The sequence below is a fragment of the Drosophila albomicans genome, chromosome 2L, assembly GCF_009650485.2.
Source record: "Drosophila albomicans strain 15112-1751.03 chromosome 2L, ASM965048v2, whole genome shotgun sequence".
Taxonomy (NCBI): Eukaryota; Metazoa; Arthropoda; class Insecta; order Diptera; family Drosophilidae; genus Drosophila; species Drosophila albomicans.
In genome coordinates this window covers 24,403,472-24,417,224 of record NC_047628.2, presented here as the reverse complement: position 1 = coordinate 24,417,224, position 13,753 = coordinate 24,403,472, and the positions used below count along the sequence as shown (strand labels likewise).

The 13,753-nt window shown below is 36.3% G+C and overlaps 2 protein-coding genes across 2 annotated transcripts in view; one reads left to right on the top strand and one right to left on the bottom strand.

Moving 5' to 3' along the window:
• Nucleotides 1-13,753, bottom strand: part of LOC117563475 (uncharacterized) — a 52,778-nt gene that overhangs the window by 31,020 nt on the left and 8,005 nt on the right. Inside the window, exon 2 of the mRNA XM_034241832.2 lies at nt 3,286-3,341. The gene's annotated coding sequence lies outside the window, so the exon portion shown is untranslated. The remainder of the gene's footprint in view (nt 1-3,285; nt 3,342-13,753) is intronic.
• The window catches only part of LOC117565525 (dual 3',5'-cyclic-AMP and -GMP phosphodiesterase 11), a 150,803-nt gene continuing 149,662 nt past the window's right edge, over nt 12,613-13,753 (top strand). Inside the window, exon 1 of the mRNA XM_052002686.1 lies at nt 12,613-12,617. The gene's annotated coding sequence lies outside the window, so the exon portion shown is untranslated. The remainder of the gene's footprint in view (nt 12,618-13,753) is intronic.

Sequence of the window (13,753 nt, the reverse complement as noted above, 5' to 3'; positions counted from 1 at the left end):
CCAGATCAGTTGTGATGCGATGTGATGGCCACAACCCAAAACCAAAAACCAAATCCAAGAGCCAAAACAGGTTAACAGTTAATGTGCAATAGAGTCAATAAACAAACATAGATCTCGTATCTACGATCGTGCCATGTTTTGGGGCATATTGCGTGAATCGATGACTTCCGACAGCTTGTCATGCAAATGAGTCAAGACTGCCTAATCCTTTACATGTTGTGCCAAAGACGTCTAACAACATTGGCACAAATGTCCAAATGTCTTCTGTTTTTTTCTGTCTGTCTTTTTTCTTGGGTTACACCTGTTTGAACTGTTTCGACCAAAAACTTTCTCGGTCTAGACAAATTTGACTCTCACTCCCACGTCCATTCGCACCTCGAACGCACAGAGATCTTCTGTGATTGTGGCACAACCAAAGAGAAGAGAAGTTAGAGGTGGAGAACCACAACATGACCATTAGATACAGCAGATAATGAAAGCAAAGCAAAATAAACAAATTTGCTGTAATGAGGCAAGTGTACGCTAGGCATTTTGTTTATGTCCAGCAGATTGCAGGTTTTTCTTCACTTCACTTCGTTTCGTTTTTCATCTCAGTTTTCACTTTCACAAGCAGGCGAAAATCTGGGGCCCACATGGAGCAACTGCGACTTGTATTCTGATTTGCGAGACCTGCTTTCATTTTCATTGAACAAATGAACAAAAACAAAAAAGTGAGATACCAAGCAAACAACTTCAACAACTACAAGTTGCTTAACCCAATTTTGATATCTTTTGGTTCGTGGGCTACGCAACTCTTGGCAAAAAAAAATACAACAAAAAAACAACTGTTGTCAATGCATCGACGCATTTTTTTGTGCGGTTTACTAAAGCAATGCTAATATCATTGGAATTGCAATTTGCAATTTACAATTCCACCTGTCCGTGGGTAGCCAACAGCTTCGACAAAAAAATAAAAACACGGGGAAAGGAATGTAAACTTGGGCAAGCCTTCAAATTGAGATCGTAACTGGATAAATATTTGCATGTGGGAAATGAGATAAATATTTGACAACTGCAAGCTGTAAGCTGTAAGCTGTTACCACATTACTTAACTGCAATTCACTTTACATTTTTCCATCATTTTCCCAACACACACGTATTTAATTAAATTAAATGAAATTATTTTTATAACAAAAGTCATTAAATGACCGTTTTGCTAAATCACTTGCAACACTTGTAATTACAAATTTAAATAATAATTGTGCTCTTCTCACACTCACACAAAGTGTAATTATTGCAATTTAGTTGAACCACAAAAACTAGCAAAAATGCGCCAGCTTAAACAAATGAATAATTTGTTGTATCTTATTTGCTTATAAATTAATGGGTTTTCAGCATAATTTGCATATACAAACATAGAACAAAAAATTGTTTGCTTTAAATTTTATTACTATTATTATTTTGCATAATCTCGGTGGATTTCAAATTTGGTAAACAAAACTAAAACCAAAGCAAACACAACAAACCCTAGAGGCATCTTTTGACCAACCAAAAATGTTGCTCAATAAATCAAAATAACAAAATATTTAATTAATCGTACAAGCAACATGTGAAATGAGAATACTCGACTGAAGAATGCTATGATCATTAATAATAATATTGAAGCTTAAAAAAAAAGTGAGTTTTAACTTAGGTAAACACATAATATCTAAATATAATTTTCAAAAATTTTAAACATCTAATTAGTTACTTTAAGCCTTTGTTTTGCTGTGTACAGGGTATACAAAAATAATATAAATGGAATGACGCTTAAATTAAAGGCTCGAAGCAGAAAGCGTGAAAATATTATAAACGATGAACATGGCAATGCACTTTACACATTGACGCCGATGATGATGTCAGTTAAGAGTGTGCGAATATAGTTAAAAATACATAACTCCAAAACAATAATAAAAGTTGTTGATGCAGCCGCATATACAGACATCAAAATACACACAATACAAATTCACTATGATTATAGTCATTATAATTATTTTTAATGCTGATATCAATACGAATTTTCGTTCTCACAATACTATATTTATAAACAAGCCCGACGACTGCAGAACTTCTGGAGGTCACATGTTCACTGTCTGTCGTCTCTGTGCGATCGTCAAGTTCCCAAGAATCTCACAGACGATGACGATGACGACGTCAACGACTTCCAACAATTCAATTTCATATTCAACGTGACGACGAAAAGCTGTATTTACGGTTATTTGCAAATGATTATAGAGTGTCTATATAGCATTTTATATGTGTTAAATGCATATTCCACATGTTTGTCGCATGTTGTGTAACTCAGCTAAACAAGCCGTATCTTTAATCTCTTACATAAGGCAGGCAGGTAGTATAAACCCTAGAATGACATCTCATTGGCAATATTTGCTTTTTTCGCCTTTATGTTTGTAATAGGTGTTATGAGAGTTGCATGTGCAATCAGCTTAGAGGCGCTTGAACTGTGTTTTTGAACTTTGTATAATAAATATAGGTCGACGAACACAAAGATTATTTATGCAATTAAACTGAATTCTAATATAGTCAGTCAGGTTGATTCTCTTTGTTACTTATCAGAAATATGTTTAAGCAACATCTCAATTAATTAGAATATGCATTGTTTATTTTATTTTTACTCCTTCCTTTCTTTTTTCTTACTATCAAGTTCTTTGCAATCTCAAAATATTTCCTAATTGAAGGACACATAAATAACATCTCAACAAAAAAAATGTCTAAGCTATTCAATAATAATAAATCAACAAGCTAAGCGCTTGCTTCTCTCTCTCTCTTTTTAGCAAATTTGCTATTCAGAATGCAATTTAAAGATTCTCAGAATTTTGAGGAACTTTTGCAGGTAGACGCAAAAAAAAGGGAGAAATAGAGAGCAGCAAAAAAGTTAGAAAAGCACAATAAATTATGTCAGAAAGTTAAACTACAATTAGAAGACACACAGAGCGTAACACGAAGGAAGAAGAAACAACAACAAAAGCACACATTTCAAGATTTTAACGACTTTTCACGACGTTTACTATGAAGACTAATTATTATTACGAGCCAAAGACGACGACGACAGTTAAGTGAAGTTTAAGTTTCGGATCATGTGATATGATGAGAGGATAAATTAATGATAAACGGGTCGTCATATAAAATTACGAAATTACGCGTCACGTAAAACGGAAAACTTTACTAAACTCAATTTCATAGTGCAAATGGAATTGGGTTAAAGTAAAGAACAGTTTCTTATCTGATAGAAAGAGGGGAATAACTTACATTTCCGCACAAGAGTTCCCGACACAATCGAAAAAGTCGTCGCAAAGTCGTTAGAACTGAAAAGAGGAAAGAACATTTTGCATACATTAAATAAATAATCTACGACAATTTGCTAAAAATATATTTGAAAGCTGAGATTTATCTGGGAGAAATTGCGCATTGTGCGCAACGGAAATGCTACAACACAGATATGGAACCAGACAAAATTAATATATATATATATGTATATATACAGGCATTATACAATATATTAAGTTGGGAATTAGACAAACGATGTTCGCCGCCGACGCTACTTAAGTAAGCTCTCTTTGTAGCCCCGCGGCGTTTGAGGCGGAACTCAAGTTCAAGGTGAGCGAAATAAAAAAATAAATTACGTATATCCATTAATATACATTTAAGTCTAGCCAGCTAGCTGAGAGTGAGGCAGTCAAGCAGTCAAGCAGTCAACCAAGTACGTCACTTCACTTAGTTAGTTAGTCTCTGCGGCTTTTCATTAATTTTTCAATTAAATGCAAATTTAAAATTTTTTAAGAACACATTGCAAATTGAATTGTGTTCGCCTCGGCAAGCGACCTACCGCAGTTAACGTGGTATTCCCCCCCTGCCTCTCCCTCTCCCTATACTTCACTTCGCTTTGCCTCTCACACTCCACTCCATTTCACTCTACTCCACTCCACTCCACTCATGTTGCCCCTTTGCAATCTGCTGCTGGCTGATATTAAATTTCCAACTCATTAAAATTTTGCGCACTGTGTGCGAAAACTCGCAGAGCCGACTATAAGCTATAGTGTTCACTGTAGCCATATATACTGAGCACTCTCTTTTTGGGGGGTAGGGGGAAGGGGGGTCTTTCAATCTCTCCCGCATTCTCTTTTTTCCAACAACAGTCACAACTTTTTGCAGAGTGTTTGCATTTGCGCTTTTGGACTGGCAAAAGGGAAAAAGATGAGCCGGCTTGTCATTCATAAATGAAGCCCATAAAAAAGTAGAGAATATGCTTAACGAGAAACTAAAGCTTAAATACCCTTACTTTATATGCTGAGGATTAAGTATGAGAGGAGTTTGTTTCTATGAAAGTAATGTTAAGTGTGCAAAGTTAAAGTGTCAAATATTTGCACTCTGTTTCATTGTTATTTCCGCTAATAAGGAGATAAGAATATGAATAATATATTTATTATTATAATGTTATTATTCTGAGTTCTTAGCAAACATTTTTTACGCTTCAAAATTGAACACCAATATCAAACTATATGATTTATGTTTACTTTCACAACAACGAAGAAAGTTTGCATATAAGAAAATAAAGTTAAGGGAGCTCAGCTTTAAATTATCATATACTTGTATTATAATTCTGTTTTAAGTGTATAATAGTAAATTTGTTACTAAAAATGGCTACCTTATTATTTACATTCATAAAATATAATAAAAGATAAACAGATAATTATCAATTATATTTTATATATATACTAAGTTTTATCTAACTTATTCTCAAAGTTCTTAGCAAATACTTTTTACGCTTTCAAATTCAACTCCAATTACAAACTTATGTTCACTTTCTTATACATATTCCTCAACGAAACCAAACGATCCCACGGCAGTGTATGACATTTTTATGGGAAATTGTTTGAGTGCTGTCTGTGAGCTGACAACTTACTCGTAATAAAGTGCAATATGCTCGTTTTGGCTCAATCGCTCGTGCATTCATGTATCAAGCGTGTTCAATAAAAACCTTTGACTTATCTTAATAAATGATTCACTTGTATTTCTCACTCACACACACACACGTCTCGTGGGGAACGGAAGTGTGCGAAAAGCCGCGACCGGAAGTAAATAGTTTAATTGTGAAAACAAACCTTGCATGTTCAATACACAAACACAAACAAACACACACACATTCATACATATAATCTAATCGTAGCCATCGCTGACGTCATCTGAGTTATCAGACAATATAGTACATATGTTCTAGTGTCAGCAAATAAAATTGGAAAGTAATACATATAATTGGAAGCTTGCGTCAGTCAAAGTCAGCAGTCAGCGGCGACCCACGCGAATAAAAAAGCCAAAAACAAAATCAAAAAAATAAATAAATACGGCAAAAATTGAACAATAAAGAACGGCAACAACAAATAAATTGGGCGTCAGGTTGCTAGCGTCTACGAATTACCTCTCTCCCTCTCACTCATTGCTATATCTAGCTCTTTCGCTATCGTTCACTTGTAGCTTGTCACAATTAGAGAAGTGCTTACAAAAGGTCAGCCGCGCACAATTGGCCAAAGCACTTGAGACAATGGAAAAATAAAGAAACCAGAAAACAGAAAATACGACTAATAACAAAACGAAGCGATACAAATTTAGAAGCTTGTGGCAAAATTAAACGTTTCTATGCCCTATATAAAATCAGCGAATAAAGTATATTTTATTGACAACGTGATAATGATTAAATAAGGGCAATATACATAGATTATATTGAGCTGATTTATTTTATTACATTTGACAACTGGCAATCAAATTTCCAAATGATTTATTAGAAGTAATTTCATTCGATAAAACTTGAATGCACTAATAACGTATACGTCATGTGAACACTTATACGTAAAAAGAATATATATAGAAAATACTCAATTAAAATACTCAATAAATTATAGTTTTAACACCTACAGGGTATTTACTAGCCTAGCAGCTTGTTATGTCGACTGTTTCTTTAACTCTGGTGGTTTTCTTGGCTCTTTGTTTTGCTTTTGGCAACTTGGACAGCGGCAAGCCCTTTTTTTTCCACTGGTATGATGGGAAACAAATGGTTTAAAAACGTCGACCACGACCACGACAACAGAGTGACGAGGTCAGAGACGCAAACGGAGATGATGACGGGTCGTTTTAGCCTGGCTAAAAGCGGTATTAGAAGCGATGTGCGATGTGTGGGGCGTGGACGAAAGTCGTCGTCGTCGATGTCGAAGATGTCCCTCGAGGGAAGCGGGCAATTAATTTTTTAATGGCTTAGACGAAATGACTGACTTTGGGTTATTAGAAAAGTTCGTTTTTATGGTGCAGAAAAACTGCTTGAAATTGTCAATTAGCAAAGTGCTGAGGCAAGACAAAATCTAAAGCTGTGCTAAGCGAAAGAAAAACAAGGAAACAGCACAAAGACCAACAAACGGACAGACGGACAGAAGCATAAGCATAAGAAATGGCTAAAAAGAATGGCAAAAGCATTGCCAATTTGGTGTTGGCTATTGAAAAGAGAGTTTTAACTACTGTTTATTATTATTCTCGGGCATTTGCACGGTTGCCATCTTGACCATCTAATTGAGTCTGACTTACATTTTTATGATGTTTAATCTAATTTTTTATGGGTTGGCTACATTTTTTTTTCGTTTGCTATTTTGTTTTTATAGCCAAGTTGGGTTGCCGAGCGCCATTTGCCTAACGAGCTAACAACTGGAAACTCGTTGCAAAGATTTTGGCCGATGGAGCCTGCTTTTTTATTTATTTATTTAAAGCCATGCCAGGCTGGCAGCAATTTGTTTTGATTCAATGAAATATCAAAAACGTGACCCAACGTGTACCTTCCTCCCGAAAAAAAGCCCCAAGAAATAAACAAATATAAATGAAGCTAGGCAATATTTTAGACATTGCGGGAGTCGAGGGAAGTCGAAGGGAAATCGCTCAGCACTTAAATGTATGCAAATTGCATTTAGGCAAATTGAACGTTGAACGTTCAACGTTAAACCAAGCACGTGCGAATGATTGAACTAAGCGGCCGACCAACAAGACAGATAGTAGATGAATAAGCCGATAGCCGATGCTCCAGTTGCTGCATCATTTTGTTATCTGCACGCACCGATAACGATAGACGATTAGTAACATAAGAGAGACGGCAATCAACTGATTAAGCAGGCACATCAAATGCGGAAGTGCGACAATATGTAACCGATTCATTTGCAAGATTGTCCACAAGAGACACATACTCGGCACTTGAACTCGAAGTCGATTTGAATCGACGTCGCACATTAATCGTGTTCAAGTGGCCCGCTAATCCTGTCACTTCCGTTGTCAGGACTTGAAGGACATTGACAGGCAACATTTTGCTCGCTAGACTAGGCTCTACTGTATCACTTTCATGACTCTTTTATATGCATTGCACTTCCGTGTGAACGTACTCCAAGTGCTACTGTAAGCGAGGGAGGCTGCAAAAGTTGTCAATAAGATGTTGATGTATGAAAAATGCAAGTAAGTATTGAGAATGTTTAACTGTATTTAAGTATGTAAAGGGATTAATTTGTTTAGCAATTTGTTTAATACGAAATGCATACATTTTATTGAAATATACAATTTAAGTAGAAAGTGTAAGGCATCATTAAAAAGAGCTGTATTTAGTTAAGTCGTTTATGTTCCTTCGTTAGAAAAGAAAATGCAAACAATTCCAGAATTAAAAGCCACATTGTATTACAATATCTTTTAAATAAAAACCTTATAAAAAAAACCGCATAAAACTCGAAGTGTTCACCACTGATCTGACTCATAATTTCCATTTTTCATTCACACTTGATTATTACTCATTGCACGCCATTAAACATCAATAGAAATGCAAAACTCTTTCTACAAACCAGCTGATTGATTTAGACGCACTCTTTCATTACTCGAATTGAGCCAATTGTTTTGCTGGCCAGTCGAAACCCGTTTTTTGGCACTGCAAACTAATGATCTGTATCTGTGAAATCTTGCACAACTTGAGGCACAATCTAATGACCTAATGAACAGCTCGCTCGCTTGCTGAGAGCAATCAAATGTTTTGTTGATCTACTGTTATTTAATAATGATCTAATCAACTGCGAAACTTTGATAATTTATCATAATGCTGACAGATCTGCGAACAAAGAAAGATAGAGAGAGAGCGAGAAACTTCTATAGCTTCCCACACGAATCGAGTCAAGTCGAGAGTCGTTTACATGCTCATTGGTCTTGGCCATTACATGGCACTCGGGAATAGTCTGGCCCACGCCATAACTCTACTCAGCTCTGTCTCCATTTTAATGCGCTAACCATAAAACTGAAATTCATCTCTTTTTTTTTTCTTTACTTTGCAGATACAACACCAGAAAAAAGAGTCTGCCATGGGGAGTCCGGCTTTTGGTTTTTGGAGTTGTTTGAGGAGTTCAGCTTGTGGGGTAGGCCACTTGGTCGCAACCACAGAAGTGACTTAACTCGCTTTAAGCCTTCTCATCTGCGACTTGTGAGTAGCTTGTTGTTCCCCTCCTCCTCTTCTCTTCTCCTCAACCAGGCGCAGCAACCGCATCTATTTCATTTCAAACTCCACTACACATGCCACGACGAGATGACACTTGACTGAATATTTATGGCCACAAATGGAGCGAAAATAAAATCGCCAAGTCACGGGCGGACGCGGGCAAAAAAAAAAAATAGAAGTAAGAAGTATGTATGAAAAAAAGCAAAAGCAAAAGCAAAATGCGAGCGGACACACATGGCGATAGCGATGGCGATGGCGATGGCGATGTCTGTCGATGGATGCCTTTGTCTGTTTAGTGGCCACATGGAAGACATGCCCTTTTTCGGGCGTGCTCTAACTGTGCCCCATCTGTGCTCGCTCTGTGGCTTTGTGGCACACAATGAACCGCACACAATACCGTTAGCCTGACCGACTCTCTAGCTCACAGTCCCCACTCCTAAGTCAAACCAAAAATAAAGAAAAAAAAAACCAGCTAACTGCCCCTTTGGCTTTTTGGTTTTGTGGTTTTTTCTCGTCGTCGTCGTTTTGCGTCGCGTCGCGTCAATTCGTGATCTTTATCTTTATCTGTGCACTTGGCTTATGCATGTATATATATTCACAAATATTTGCGCTTATTTATGTGGCTTTTGTTTTATCAGCTTTTGTTTATTCAATGATTATGCCCAACTGATCTACGCCTTCCTCATGCTGACTCCTCAAATGCCTCAGCCAGCAACCACATTGGTTCAGTTTGCCTTCAATTCGTTCTTCCGATTTTCAGTCGCGACTCACAAAAACTCATGCTTCGCCTGCCCGTTGCCTGCTGCCCGGGCAAATATGTAATGAAGCATAAGCAATTATGATAATGCCGTTTCTGTTTACATTTTCGCTTCGTTTTTGTCGCTTTTGCTGGAGCTTATCAGCAGCCCAGTCGAGTCGAGTGAACAGCACAGAGCAGCCTCCAAATTGTTGACAAAATATGAGCAACTTGAATGGCTTTAGTCAAACGACACCGAATTGCTTTGTGCTCTGTACTTTAGGGGGAAAAACTAAAAATACGCTCTTAGATTATAGATTATTTCCATTTAATATTCAATTTTCATTCTATTTAATTAATTTTTAAATTATTCATATTACTAATTATTTCAGAATTTTTTAAGTAAAAAATGGAAAGATACTTCTTAAATTATAGATAAGTTTCATTTGATATTCCAGCTCGACTTCAATATGATTTTACTTAAGGCAAATTATTAAATGATTCGTATTGCTTATTACTTAAGAATTTGTAAAGCTTTTTTAAAAGATATCTTTCATATTTTTAATTCTTCTAAAATTAGTCTTTGACATCAAGAAATTATGGCTTTGTTATTCAGTCTGTATTATTTTTATTACCCATTATTAATATATACAAATTTTGTAGAAGTTATATTTACATTTTATTTTCAACATTTCAGTAATTTTAAAATTGGAAGCTTACTCGTGTGTTTTTTAAGTATCTTTAATATCTTTTTTGAATTGTGGCAATTTTATTTTCCATTGATAATATTTTTGAAGAGGATTGCAAATAAATACTTGTTAGGCACTACTCATATAAACAAAATACACAAATCTGGAGGTAACCTCATTGTGATTATTTCCTAGAAATGAAATATTGAAACCGAGCAAATATTAGAATCGTTCAAATGCTCTCTCGACCTCAGCTTAATCAGCTTCGTGCTGATTACCAAGCTTACACGTAATAACCCTTTGAACCAAAACTCAATCAGTCGGACTTTGGTTAGCAACCAAAATGCAAATTTACAACACATTTGTATAAAAATGGTTTTTGGAGTTTTTGTCGCAATATTTTTGCCGAGTCAAGCCAAGGGAATGTCACGTAAGACACGCGCTATGCAAAGGCAAAGGCAAATATATATAAAATTGTATATTTTGTGTTAGGAAGAGGGGGAGACAATGGCAAAATCCTATCAGGAGGCCACGCCTCCAACAGGTAGCTGCAATTTGGAGTTTTTCAACAAGTTTTCGTTCGTGGCAAAAGGAGAGTTGACGCCCATTGGCAATTTATGCAAATCAATGCCGCAAAAACTCAAACTCAAACCCATAACTCAACCTCTCAACCTGAAGCTTTGACTTGGTCTGGTCTGGCACCCAATGAAACTCGATGGAAGCCAATGGCACCCAATGGTACCTACCACTTGAATGGCACTTGAATTAAGCCATCAGGCTTGAGGCGTAGTAAATTAAAATTGACAAAAAGCAACCATAGTAAAATGCGTAGCTCTTTCACCAATTTACTGAATCATAATTTCGCCTAGAGGCAGCTCATGCTCTCCCTTCCCTACCCCCTTCTCTCTCTCTCTCTCACACGCTCTTTCTCTTTTAGTTCATCTGATAGTTTGCCTCGACAATCATCGACACTTGAAGACTCGTCGACTGAAGCGTTTATCTAAAGTTCAACAACTTATGCAAATGTATGGGTAGCTGAGTATGCGTCTTCAATCAGTCCCGGGCTTAAAGCCCCATTCACACACACATTGACACACTCCACACACACACACATACACTCATGCGTTTGCGATGTGCAGGAATTCAAGTTAGGTTCTTTATTCCTCTTTCATCATATTTTTCATTATAAACCACAATTGTATTTATATATTTTTTTCTTTTTCTTTTTCGTTTTTTTTTTCGTGCTATCTTGAATCTTGCAGTTCATACGAATGTGTGTAATCTCATATCTCTTGTTGTTGTACTTGTTGTTCTCTTGATGATAAATGTAAATGTGAGTGAGTGTGTATGTTTGAACTCTATGTCCACTGCATTTTCTAGCCATTAGTCATAAATAGTTGTTGTTGTTGTTGTTGTGGTCGCTGCTCTTGAAATTGTCAGTCACTCAACATGGTTGTCACTGCCCCTATAAGCTGCTTAGCAACAGGCAAAAGTGTAAAGGTTAAACTCTGTCTGGAAAACTGGAAAAGCCAACAAATACAGAATGACCATTATTATCAATTGTCACATGGAATTGGTTTGATGGAGAGCAGTTATATTGACACATTGACAGCAGGTACGTGTGGCAAATGGCAACGTTGCAGCTACTGTTGCAAGTCTGCGTTTTCACTTTATTTATTTTTCTTCAGGCGAAAAAAAAGATTATATTTGAGACTGCAGTAAATGGAGAATATGTTGAAACAGCATTTCAAATACATGTGCATACAATATTTAATATGTGAATGCTACTGAAAATGTTGTGAATGATTAAAAATATATTTCAGCCTTTATTTCTCAACTTGTTGAGAATATTTGCAGATAAAATTGAAATATTTTTCGTTTTGTCAAAGATTGTAAAAGTCACTGCAAATATACGCAGTTTATTTCTTAAAACTTGACTGATCAATATTTTGGGAATATGCTACGGAAATATGAAAGATAAAAAATATATTTCAAAGTAAATATGCAGCATTTGTTTTTCAGCTTGTTGAGAATAACATATTTGTCAAAGTTTAAAATATGCCCAGTTTATTTCTTAAAAATTGACTGATTAATATTTTGAAAATATGCTACGGAAATGTTGTGAAAGATTAAAAATATATTTCACAGTAAATGTGCAGCATTTATTTCTCAGCTTGCAGATAAAATTGAAATATTTTCCGTTTTAAGAAAGATTAAAATACATGCGCAGTTTATTTCTTAAAAAATGACTGCTTAATATTTCGGGAATATTTCTGCATATTTTCTTATTTCAAGAATTCTTTTTTTACACATTGCGATACAGCACATTTATCAAAACTTGTTGCCAGAGTTTATAATTTTATTTTGAAAACGTAAACAACTTATTATCGCAGCTGAAGTTTTCAACATTTAATTAAAGAGAGGAAAGAAAGAAATACGCTGATAAACGAGCAACTTGAACAACACATTATTCTGCTGGTGGCAATGTGCGCATTAACCCATTAAAGTCTCTCACAATTGCCAACTAAAACGAGCACATTGAGAACCACTTGTTCAAATACGGTGAATATAAACCATCTTATAGGTGAATAACAGAGATGTATAAGCAAACAGCACTCAAAGTGCACTCGTTTCGACTTAACGCTGATAAACAATTCAATTTGCGGTCTGAAATAATAATTCCAGTCTATAATTGATTGAAGACGTTGATTTGACAATTGAGATTAAGATTCAATGAGAGTGTGTAAAGCAAACATTGTATTTAATCAATTTTCAGTGCTTACAATATTTATTTTTGAGAACATAATCTCTCTTGTTGCATTGTTTTCAATTTGCAGCATAAAGTTTTTTAGCAACTTAATCGCCACTTTCAGTCTGGTTAGAAGCGAGCAAAGCAAGTGCTTAAAGTGTGGCTTATAAACAATTACGGAGTATAAAGTATAAAGTGCTCCGCTGCCAAGGGAAGCCACTTGGTGAGGTGAAGTGAGTTTGAGTTGAAGTGCTGAGTCAAGTTATTTGTGTTTCACTCTGAACTTGACCTTTTTTCTCATCGTTGTAGGCATGGCCACATGGAATGCACTTAGCCAAAAGCACCACAGTGGTGGTCTAAAGTGGTTAGCAGTGGATTTTTACAGTAGCTGCTGTTGCTGTTGCTGCTGCTTTAAGCCATCATCATTCGTCATTATGTTGATACATTGGCATTGCCACCGCCCCAATGTCTGTCGCTAAGTAGCTGCAACTAAGCCGCTTACCACGGACACAGCGACAAAGACACAGAGAAAGAGAGACAGAGACAGAGACAGAGACAGAGACTATTTGAGGGACCATAGCCCCAAGAGAGAGATTCTCAGTTGGCATCGCGGTCTCGTGCACATTGACTGACCCAATTTGCTTGCAGCACGTTTTTCGCTGAGTGAGTGTATTTGTATCCATATGAGTTTGCCTTGGACTACTGCTATATGTGTGTGTATATGTGTGTGTGCATGGCCTGGACGTGTGCCTGTTCTTTTGCTGTTAATTGGATTAATAATGACAGAAACAATGGGGCAGCAACTGGTACAGAAATAATATGTGGGGGGATTATGTAAGCCAATCGACAGGCCAACAGACAGCCAGCCAGCAAATTTGTCTGACTCTCAAGTCCATATATAGACCAGGGAACTGTAGCTGGAAGCTGTCAAGAGTGTTAACTGACTGCCAAAGCACATATTCAAAAATAAAAAAGCATAAATGGAGAATTCGTTTTTCTGGTGTGCACGAAAAAGGCAACATACTAAATTTGCTTGCCATAAATAA